The 10,976-nt window shown below is 46.2% G+C and overlaps 1 long non-coding RNA gene across 1 annotated transcript; it reads right to left on the bottom strand.

Moving 5' to 3' along the window:
• Window positions 1-6,136: 6,136 nt before the first annotated feature.
• LOC115914349 lies at window positions 6,137-9,072 on the bottom strand. Its single transcript, XR_004061420.1, has 3 exons — window positions 8,750-9,072; window positions 7,519-7,654; window positions 6,137-6,327 (listed from the first exon to the last, which is right to left on the bottom strand). It is a non-coding gene; the product is annotated as an uncharacterized LOC115914349 (long non-coding RNA).
• Between the last annotated feature and the right edge of the window lie 1,904 nt (window positions 9,073-10,976).

The raw sequence follows: 10,976 nt of genomic DNA, 5'->3' as shown, positions 1-10,976 counted from the left end.
AAGAGAGGGAATTCCAGCAATAAAACCCCGCAGCAGTTAGGGAGCAGTGGGAAACACTTCCACGCAGGAGAAAACCTTCTCCGTCGGGAGCTGCAGCTCCCTCCTGCAGGTAATTAACAAATGTAAATCAAAATCATTCATTAAGGAGGCTCGAACCAACTCGTGCTCTCGTGGAAATGCTCATTTCACCCCCTCATGGCTTTTGGGACAACCCCTGGCTCTCAAATCCATTTTTTTTTGTCCTGGCTGCCACCCCCTCAGCTCCCCTCATCACCCATCTCTCGTCTCCCACGCGTTTTGTTTTGCTCAGCTTTGAGACATTACAGATTCCCGGCCCCATGTGCAGATGGTGCTGCTTCGGACATCCTCGGTGAGCTCAGAGGAAAATCCAGCATCATCCAGGCCCCGGGCTTGTTTTGGGGTTTATTGGTCACTTCCAGAGGAATGGAAAAACGGCGTGTGCAGGCTCACAAGGGGCGGGAGGCTCTCCAGAAAGAAGCAGGATGGAGACTGACGCAAACCTCTGGAGTTTTCCAGAAAACCTCAGCCCCAGAAATGCCCCAGGAACGAACTGGCTCTGGAGAGGGCTGGCAGTGCCTTCTCCTCACCCCACCCGGAGCTCAAAAACAGCCTCGAGGGCAAAGCTGCGGTTTGTCCATAACCATTGCCAGGATCACGGGCTGAGCAGAGATCCAGAACCAGCCCCGGCTTCACCCGAACCGCTCTTCCCACCCCAAAATTGCAAGGGCGCACTGATGGTTGTGAGAAATACGTGTATTTCATGATTGGCTTTTCGCAAATATTAAAATGAATATTATACGTGCTGTGTTAGCGAGTAATGCTGTATTAATCCTCTCAAGTACTGTATAGTTTTTGGTGATAAAGAAATTGTTGAAATAGAAACTATGCCATGCAAAACACTTTGTTCAAAGGAGAAAACTCGCAGCGAAGTAGCAGCCGCAGGACACCTGAATCTCTCAGAAAAAAGAATTTATTGCCCTCTTATCACAAGAAACGAATTCCTTCTCGCCTCTCTGGCACCATGAGTATTAGCAAGAAGGAGCTGATGATGACCAGACAGAAATCCTGCGTTTGAATGGAATTTATGCATCATGTATGAGGTGCATGAATATGCAACAGGCTATTATTTTTAATTTTACGAGTGTTCCTTTGTTAAAGGCTGTCCTTTTTCCCAGGCCCGTGCTGCCCGGACAAAGGTACCCGGACATCCATAACTCTTTGTCTTTATTGCCTCATATTGTCCTCACCTAGCTCATCTAAATTATTATTACTCTAATTGTATTACTATTTTATAACCATTGTAACTAATTGTATTGCATTTTTTATTCCTATTAAACTTTTAAAATTTTGAAAACAAGTGATCGGTGCTTTTCACATGGCGGCGGCCCCAAATCGCTTTAATTTGAATTCCAGATGGAATCCGCGTCAACCCGCGCGGGTTTTTTTTGCGGTGTTCCCTCCAGGAATTTCCAACTCCTTTTGGCCGCCACTGGGTCAGGTTCTTGCTGAGCATCCCCTCGACGTTGGGTGCTCGTCAAGAGAAAAAACGCCCAGCTCTCCCCTAAATTCCAGCAGCCTCCCTGTGCTTTCTGCACAAACCATTCCGCGCTCCTTCCAGGAAAACGCGCCCGGTTCCAGGAACCCCACAAAGCCTCAGGTGGAGAAACGGGAGCGACAGAAGCAACGTTCGTGCTTGGCAGGGCTGAGTGTCCCGGACACAAAACGCAGCAGAAGCCGCGGAGAGGGCCGAGATTTCCCGAGGAAATCAAATATCCAGGCATGGCTTGGAGAGGGGGACTTCTGGAAAAGAGGAAAGAATGAGTCCAGCCCTGTAGACTCAGCAAAATCTGATCTCGCAGCCTGAGCTCATTGCTGGCTCCCGGCACAGCGGGAACAGAACTTGTTCCTGGGGAGCTCCAAGTGCTAAATCTCCTCCTAAAACAGGAGCTTTCTGTCATTTCCAGCTGCAGGTGCCCCTTCCTTTGCTTGCTTTGTTGGTTTTTTTTTTTGGTTTTTTTTTTTTTCCCCAAATGAGGTTTGTGGTGGAACGGGGAACGAAGAAAGGACAAAATGTGCGAGGCTTTATCCAAGGCTGAGCAAGGCTCAGCTTTCTAAGGCTGGATTAGTGAGATTTCATTTAAAACCCCACGGAAAGCAATGATCCCACCGCGGAGATTTTCTTGGAATGTTGGGTAAATTCCTTGGGAGCTGCCTCCAGGGGAAGTGGATGCAGCTTTTGGCTGGATTTGGGTTAAATCCCAGGAGAAGATCTGGGATCACTCTGGGATCTCAGTCTGGGGTCACAACAATCCTTCAGGCTGCTCCTGTGCTCCAGGATTTGGCTTCTGACTTCCAGACAGAGCAGTGAAAGCCCTGTCCAGGGTTTGAACATCTTCCTCCCCTCCATTTCCTTGGAATCCTCACACTCACAGAAAATTCCAGGGTTTTCATCCACCTTTTTTTGAGGTTATTCTGATTTGGTTTTCCACCATGACCTTCCACTTTTTGGACTTTCCATTTTGCTGCAGTTCCTCCCCACCCTGGCTGCTGGCCCCGGGCTCTGCTTGCCCAAACTTGAACATTATTTTTCAGCTGAAATGACATCATGGCTGAAGTGCTGTTTAAAATTACTGCTCCAGACCTCCCTCACATTCCCTTTTGCAATCCCCTCTTCCAGCAAAGCCATGCTCTCATCTGGAGCCAGGAAGGGTGGCCTAAAACTGGGATGTCTTGTCCCCATCCATTCCAGGACATTTACTCTGCCCTCATCCTATAGCCAAGAAAAAAAAAAAATCCAATTGAACATTTCAATTTTTTAATAACACTTGCTAACAACTCCATAAAAATGATTCTGTGTTCTGGGCCCTCTCCACATGACATCAGGCTCATGGATTTCTGGGCCAGGCTCCCGAGGCCGTTTGCAAACTTCTGTTTGCTCATAAATCAGGGCCAGCGGTGCCGTTTTTAGCAAAAACAGCCCCAGTTCAGAGTTTCCAGCCTCCTCCATGGCTGTGCTGTGCTGCCACAGGCCCTGCTCAGAATCCAGCAGTCCCACCGGGCTCCACTTCCACCACAGCACCTGTGGCAGCCTCTGGAACGTGAACCCCAGCTCTGCTGGTGATCCTGGAGGGAGCAGCATGGAAAAAGTCTTTATCTCTGAATTTCCATGGTTTTTCCCAGCGATTATTCCCTGTCCAGCTGGCTGCCCTTCCCAATGGGAGCTCTGCCTCCTCACGCAGCCCTTGCAGCAGGCAGGAGGCTCTGCTGGCTCTGGAGGAGGCTGGGCTGGGGCCAGGAGGGGCTGAGGTGTTTCCATCACGATCCTGCCTGGCCTGTGCCGCCACATTGCTCTGCACAGAGCAAAGCAAGGCACAGCTCTCCCCAAGAATATTTCTGGGTTCCAGATCCTCTGAACCTCAGAGAAAGGAAAAATGCAATTCTTACCATTTTCTGTGCCTGTGTTTGTGCCAAAGCAGAATGCAACATGGAGATGGTTTCCCCACAGTGATGGTGTTTGTCTGTCAGGAAATAGCCCCACATTGCTCTGCACAGAGGAAAGCAAGGCACAGCTCTCCCCAAGAATATTTCTGGGTTCCACATCCTCTGAACCTCAGAGAAAGGAAACACAATTCTTATTTCATTTTCCCTGCCTGTGCCTGTGCCAAAGCAGAATGCAATGTGGGGATTGTTTCCCCACAGTGATGGTGTTTGGTTCCTTGGCCTGTCAGGAAATATCCCCACATTGCTCTGCACAGAGGAAAGCAAGGCACAATTCTTCCCCAAGAATATTTCTGGGTTCCACATTCTCTGAACCTCAGAGAAATGAAAAACACAATTCTTATCTCATTTGCTGTGCCTGTGTTTGTGCAAAAGTAGAATGCAACGTGGGGATTGTTGGTGTTTGGTTCCTTGGCCTGTCAGGGCCAGGTGTGCAGCCCCACATTTCACAGAGAAAACCAAGGCACAATTCTTCCCAGGAATATTCTGATCTCATTTTCTGTGCCTGTGTTTGTGCCAAAGCAGAATGCAATGTGGAGATTGTTTACCCACAGTGATGGTGTTTGGGTCCCTCACCAGCCTTGTTGCCCACGTGGAAAAGGAGAAAAAGGGAAAAGGGATCATCCCTGGCAAAGGGAGCAGCTGGAAGAGCCCTGAACACCAGGAGGATGAGGGGAAAAGGGAAAAGGAGCAGCAGGAAGAGCCCTGAACATTGGAAGGATGAGGGAAAAGGGAAAAGGAGCAGCAGGAAGAGCCCTGAACATTGGAAGGATGAGGGAAAAGGGAAAAGGAGCAGCAGGAAGAGCCCTGAACATTGGAAGGATGAGGGAAAAGGGAAAAGGAGCAGCAGGAAGAGCCCTGAACATGGGCAGGATGAGGGGAAGCCCTCCCAGCACGCAGGGGCACAGCCAGAGTCCAAGGGTGTCTCTGTTTTCTCTGTTCCAAGCTGTTGGTGCCATGGTGCAATGGGAATGTTCCCCTCCGGGAGTGTGGGACAATCTGGGAGCCCACAGCCCCCTTGATCTCGTCCCAGGCTGTTTGATGGCTTTCCTGGGGCCATTTCCAAGGAGCTCCTGACTTCTGGGAAGGCCTCACAAAACTACACTGGGAGCATTCATGGCCTGAGGGCAGCCCTGGCTGGGTTCCTCCCGAAATCCGCAGAATTCTGCAAGGAAAACATTCCTTGCCCTTCCTCAAACCGTCCCCCCAGACACCACAAACACAGCTCCTTGCAAGGCCCTCCACCAACACCCAACACTTCTGGGTCGCCTCCATTCTGTTTGATTTTTATTCAGAAAAAAAAAAAAAAAAAAAAGAAAAGGAAACTTAAATTTGATGGAATATCACCAGTTTTTTCCTATAGCTGCAGGAGCATAATTGACTTTACACTCCTTGTTTTCCAAACTTGGGAGTATTTGCAAGGTAAAGATAAGGGCCAAGCTGGGCAAATTTAACATCAGAAGGGACTGAAAAGGAAAATTCTTCAGGGATGGAGGCCAGAAAATGAAATTTTCCTGTTTCAGGCATTTTTGGGTGAGGGTGTTTGGTCCTGGAGCCCTCCTGAAGTCCTGGTGTGGCCAAACACAGCTTGGACACATTGGGACACTCAGCCAAACCCCAACCATTGACTCTTTGCATTATTTCATCATTAAGAGCCAAATTAAGATTTTTCCACAGCAGGAAAGAAGGATTTCCTTGGGAGGATTTATTTTCTATGCAGAGAATGTAAATATGTTACTCCATTACACCAAAAGCCAGGGTGGGACTCCAAAATTCCTGATTTTGAAGTGATTTTTTTTTTTCTTTGACGATACAACCCCAACCTCAGGTTTAACCCTGAGTGTTCTGCCTTGCCCCCAGAATGAAAAACCCGCATCACACAAAATCCGAGGAGAAACCCAAACCTGCCCACGTTCCCAAATTCCCATGGGATAACCTGGAAATCCCCCATTTTCCTCTGGTTTTGGGGAGGATCAGCAGCCCCACAGCCCTGTGGGAAGTCTGGATTTTCCATTACTCCACAATCCCCTGCATCTGCCCAGGAAAGCCGCCAGCAATCCCAACAAACAGGGACATTTTGGAGCTCCACATTTTGTTTTTAAGCTCAGCTCCAACAACATCTGCTTTGGAGAAATCCCTTTTTTTTTAATTATTATTTTTGTTTTCCCCCAGAGCTGTGGATGCCCCTCTGGAAATTGAGGATTTTTAACAACTCTGCTCCTTCCCAGAGGCAGCTTTAATAAGGAACAGATCCTCCCAAAGTTCTCCTTGAATAAATTCAGGAATTCCAGCAGTTTTTCCTTGAATTTCAGGAACTCTTGGCTTTTTTTCTTAGTGAGTTTTAACTCCCCATGGTGATTCTGAACCTACAAAAGGCACAAGTTCTTTTTTCCCCTGCATTAATTCCTTGAATCCAGGTCCTGTCCTGTTGTTTCAGCTCTTTTCAAGGAAAGAAAGTTTTAACACAATTTTGGAGGGGAGGATTTCAACTTTCCTACTTTTAATTCTTATTTTAATATTTAACCCTAATTTATTGGAGTTTATTTATTTATTTTTAGTATCCATTTGGAGCTAGTTTAGAGCACCAAGTTTCACTTCCTTTTCATCTCCTGCTGTTATCTTTTATTATTTATCTTTTATTACCTGTTATCTTCTATTATCTGCTATCTTTTAATGTCACTCACCATTCATTTCCGAGAACTTTCTTCATTCAAAATCCCTGGATTTTGCCCAAAATCTTCTCCTCCTTTTCCTTCATGGAGTTACATCCCCGTGGCTTGTTCTGGGAATATTTATCCCCATTTAAACCTGCAGGTAAATCAAAATTAATCAGATTTATCACAATTTGCTGAGGGATAAAAGCACAAAAAAACATGAGGAAAAACCCTTTTCTGTGAATTTTCTCCACTGAAATCAGAGCTGGATTTGCATTTCCTGTGGCACTAAAATTTCTGGCAAATTAAAGAAATTCTGACATTTATTTAATAACACTTTTTGGAGATGTTCTTAGCTTGTGAAAACATTCTGGGCATTAAAGGGCTTGGTAAAAATACAAAAATAAATATATGAAATAATAAAAGTAAATATCAATTAGGAATATACAACAAAATAAAATTGTAATAGAAATATATAAAATATATAAATACAATATATAATATACATATAAAATGTAAATGGTTATATAAATATAAAACTATACAAATATGTAAATATATTAAAATGACCACTCAGTGTCCCAGCACTCAATGGGCCTTTTAATGTGATATTAAAATGCTGTCCCAGAAATGTAAGACTGAAGTCCATAAAGTTATAATTTTTTTTTAAATCAGGATTTTTTTTTTCCTCCCATTTTCCTTTTTCTCAGCATTTTTATCCCAATCCCAGCCTGCCCAGCCAGGGCTTTGCTGACATTAAGGATGAATCAACTGCAGATCCCTAAAAATCCACTCTGCATTAATTCCAAGCCAGGGCATTTCAGGCCTGGGATTTTGAATTCCACAAGAGCCCACGAAATATTCAATATTTACTTCAGGGGGTTTCATGGGGCCTTTGCTCCATGCAGGAATTTTATGGGATTTGGGATTTCCTGGCATTTGCATCATCAGCTGGTAATGAGTGAAAATTCCCTGGGAATAAACAGAAATACCTCCACAAACATAAATTCACTGGGAATAAACAAAAATACCTCCCCAAACCCACAAAATCCTGGGGGATTTGTTGCTCCAGGAGCTCAGGATGGAACAAAATCCCAGCCAGCCCAACCTCTCCCTGTCCTGACATTCTAAAGGGAAAAAGCTGAGGGAAAATGAGGAAAAACTGGGGAAAAAAAAAAACAAAAAACATTTTAACTATTCACATTTCTTAGCCCGTTATCTGTGAAGATTTTTTAGGATTTTAGGGGATGAATTTAGGATTTTAAGGATTTTTTTAGGGTTTTATGGGAGCTGTAGGAATGCTGTGATTCCCAGACAAAAGGGAAATGTGTTGCTGTGATCCCACCTCGAGCTGTTCCTTGGATTCTTCCTTTCCCAGCTCCTTTTGCTTTCCTTCTGTGTCCCTCTCGTGGTAGCTCAGGAGAAATGGCCCAGCTGCACTGGAAAAACTCATTCCCAATTTTTTCCCTATGGATTTAACCCTTAAAAAAAAAATGGAATTTTGTCAGCATTGAGAATACTTATATTTTTTTAAAAACCAGAATATTTTTGGTTGTTCTTTCACTTATTGGTATTCAATTTATTGGTTGGTTCTTTTATTTATTGGTATTCATAAATAAGTAAAATTTTAAAGTATTTTCATTTAGGATTAGTTTTAAGGAAAAAAGGAAAGAAAAAGGCCATGAAGGTGAAATAAGTAAAATTTTAAGGCATTTTCATTCAGGAATAATTTTAAGGGAAAAGGAAAGAAAAAGGCAATGAAGGTGAAATAAGTAAAATTTTAAGGCATTTTCATTCAGGAATAATTTTAAAGGAAAAGGAAAGAAAAAGGCAACAAAACAGAGACAGAAAATGGAGAATTTGGATGAAATTCTTTATTATGAAAGACACTGGGAGAGATTGGTGTGGATTCCCCATCCCTGGAAGTGCCTGAGGACACCTGGATGGCACTGGAACAACCTGGGATAGTGGAGGTGTCCCTGCCATGGGAATGGATGGGATTTAAGGTCCTTCCACCCCAAACCATCCTGGAATTCTGTGAGTTTTAAACCCCCTGAGCACTAAATTAAAAAATATGACCAGAGTAGGGGGGAAATGAAGCGATTAATTGGCTTCATTTATTATTTATTGTGCTTAACGAACACCCTGGGCGCTTTTATGGCTCGGGGTGGGAGCTTCCCTCGAGCTCCTCCCTGCCCACCTGATCCCTGCTCCACCCTCACCTCGCCCTAACCCCGTTTTTATCCATCCCAGCATAAAAATATCCCGTTTTTATCCATCCCAGGATAAAAATATCCCGTTTTTATCCATCCCAGCATAAAAATATCCCGTTTTCCCCCCGTTTCGGCCAGCCTGGGCTCCATTGGCTGTGCCCCCCTCACGTCAGCAGCCTTATCTCCATGGCTGGGAATTCCTGGAGACCAATCCCATCCCTGCCCCGATGCCAGCGAATCCCAGAGCTGCTGGGCTGCTTTGGAATTCAAATCAGCTCCAGGGAAAGGCCTCAGCTCCTTCCCAGGGCTGGCATTTCTCCCCAGCACCTCCAGCTGCTCGGGTTTGTCACTCCTCATCAGCACCTGGGGATAATCGCCTGCACGCTGGCACCTCCTGCGAGCAGAAAATGCCTGTTAAAATATTAAAATATTAATTCATTCCTGTTTCTTCTCTTCTGGTGAATTCCAGCTTCTGATGTGCGGGGAGATGGGGAGCTCAGCACTGTTTGCAGGGAATTGTGCCAGTTTTTGCCTGTTTAAATTCCACACTGGCTGCACAGCACTCAAGCCCAGTGAGTCACAGCCTCTCTGTCACAGACATTTCTTCCATGAAAAATCCTCTTTCAGGATTTTTCCTGCTGGAGCTGAGAAGTTCAGCAACAAGGCATAAACAACAGGTTATCTGCTGCTGTGGAATGCAACAGGTCTGTCTGGCTTGGCCCAGACTGGGTGTTTATAATTAATGGCCAATCCAGAACTGAGATCTCTCAGACACAGTCCGAGAGAGCTGGTTTGTTATTCATTCTTTACTTTTCTTAGCTTAGCTTAGCAGCTTCTGGAAACTCTCTTTTCCTTTTAGTATAGTATAGTATATGTATATCTCATAAAATAATAAATCAAGCCTTCTGATCATGGAGTCAGATCTACGTCTCTTCCATCACCCCAAAAACCCTTGTGGCAACCACCATCACACCTCTCCTCTGCAGCAGCCCGGATTTGAGGGAGAAAACTTGCACAAAACACCCCAAAAAACACAGCCTGGGAGCTCTGCAGCCTTCCTGGGCGTTCAGTTTATCCTGAAAGGCTTCCAAGTGGCCCCCAGAGCTTCCAGCATTGCAACGGAGCAGAACGATCCCAAAATTCACACGTCCGTGCTCTGGGTTGGTATCGGGAGAATTCCGACCTCCAGTTTGGGTTCCCAGCTCCTTCTCCAGCTCAGGCAGGCCGTGCTGGGGGATCTGCAGCTTCAGCACCTCAGACAGCAGCACCACGGTGTCCCCAACGCCACCGTGAGGGGACACATCCCCTCTGCTGGCACCGCAGGGACTCTCCACGCTCGCACCGTTATTCCTGAGCTGGGCAGGGACAGGCGGAGCAGCGGAACTTCGATCCCTCGCCAAGACTTCTGAGGATTCTGTCAAGCAGCCAAATGTTTGGAGTGTGTTGTGTTTGTTAATAAATAAAAGTGTTTGCAGCGAGCAGCCACCTGGCTTTGCACTGTTTTTTCATTCCACCCCACTCTGGTTCCACTTTCATCCTCGAATGTTATTTCACGCTTTCTCCCCGTTACTCTTTGGTCTGAAGAGTTTATTCTACTCAAAAACGAGATGAATTCAGTCTCTCTGCAGAAGTGGATTCTCTGGATTCGTTTTTTCCCCTCTTTTTGCTGCACAATGCTCCCAGGACAATGATGTTTTCCAGTCTCCATCTTTTCAGCCCAGCAGCTGCAGATCTGGAACACGTTGATTCAGGCCGGGCTTTATCCTGCACCAAAAGCAAGAATATAAAATCCAAGTTATTTATAAGAGAAGATACATATTTGCATCTCAACATGGAACTGAATACCCAGCCTTTCCCAACACACAGAAGATTTCTTTTAAAAGGGATTTATTGAGTGCTGATCAAATGGAATGAGGGTAAATCCAAAGGTTTTTGTATTTAAAGGTAGAAATGTGGTGCTCCCTTCTCTGACCTCAGAGAATCCTCAGTCCAGCAGGCCCAAAGCAGCTCAGCTTCCACTCAGGGCTACTGCAGGTGTGACAGGAATTACTGGAGGAGAAATTCCCAAAATTCCCAATCCTTAATTCCCACTTAACCCCCAGCAGGGAGTCAGTTCCAACAGGAACAAGCAGAGCTGGCAGCTCATGGTGGGCACAGGGGATCCCACTGTCACCACAGGGTCACCCACCTCGGCCTCCCCATCCCCTCACGAGGGTCCAGTGCCACCACATCCCCTCAGAGTGACCTGTCCAGGACCTCAGCCCCTCAGGAGTGTCCAGTGCCACCTCAGAGTGACCTGTCCACCACCTCAGCCCCTCACAAGCGCCCAGGGCCACCACATCCCCTCAGTGATCTCTCCACAACCTCAGCCCCCGCCCCTCATCTCGGTGTCCCATTGGCTGCCAGGGCCGTCACTCAGAGCCAGGCACACCCCACACGTAATCTCAAGCACCCATTGGCTGCCAAGGCCGTCACTCAGAACTAAGCCCCGCCCACCAACGTGGGTGGACCGCGCACTCCCACCCTCACTGGCTGCTACGCCTGTCACTCAGATTCAAACCCGCCCCCATGTGTGTGGGAGGACACCCCC

The sequence above is a fragment of the Camarhynchus parvulus genome, chromosome 28 (assembly GCF_901933205.1).
Source record: "Camarhynchus parvulus chromosome 28, STF_HiC, whole genome shotgun sequence".
Classification (NCBI taxonomy): domain Eukaryota; kingdom Metazoa; phylum Chordata; class Aves; order Passeriformes; family Thraupidae; genus Camarhynchus; species Camarhynchus parvulus.
The sequence above is the reverse complement of the archived record's forward strand: the minus strand, read 5'-3'. Positions and strand labels throughout refer to the sequence as shown.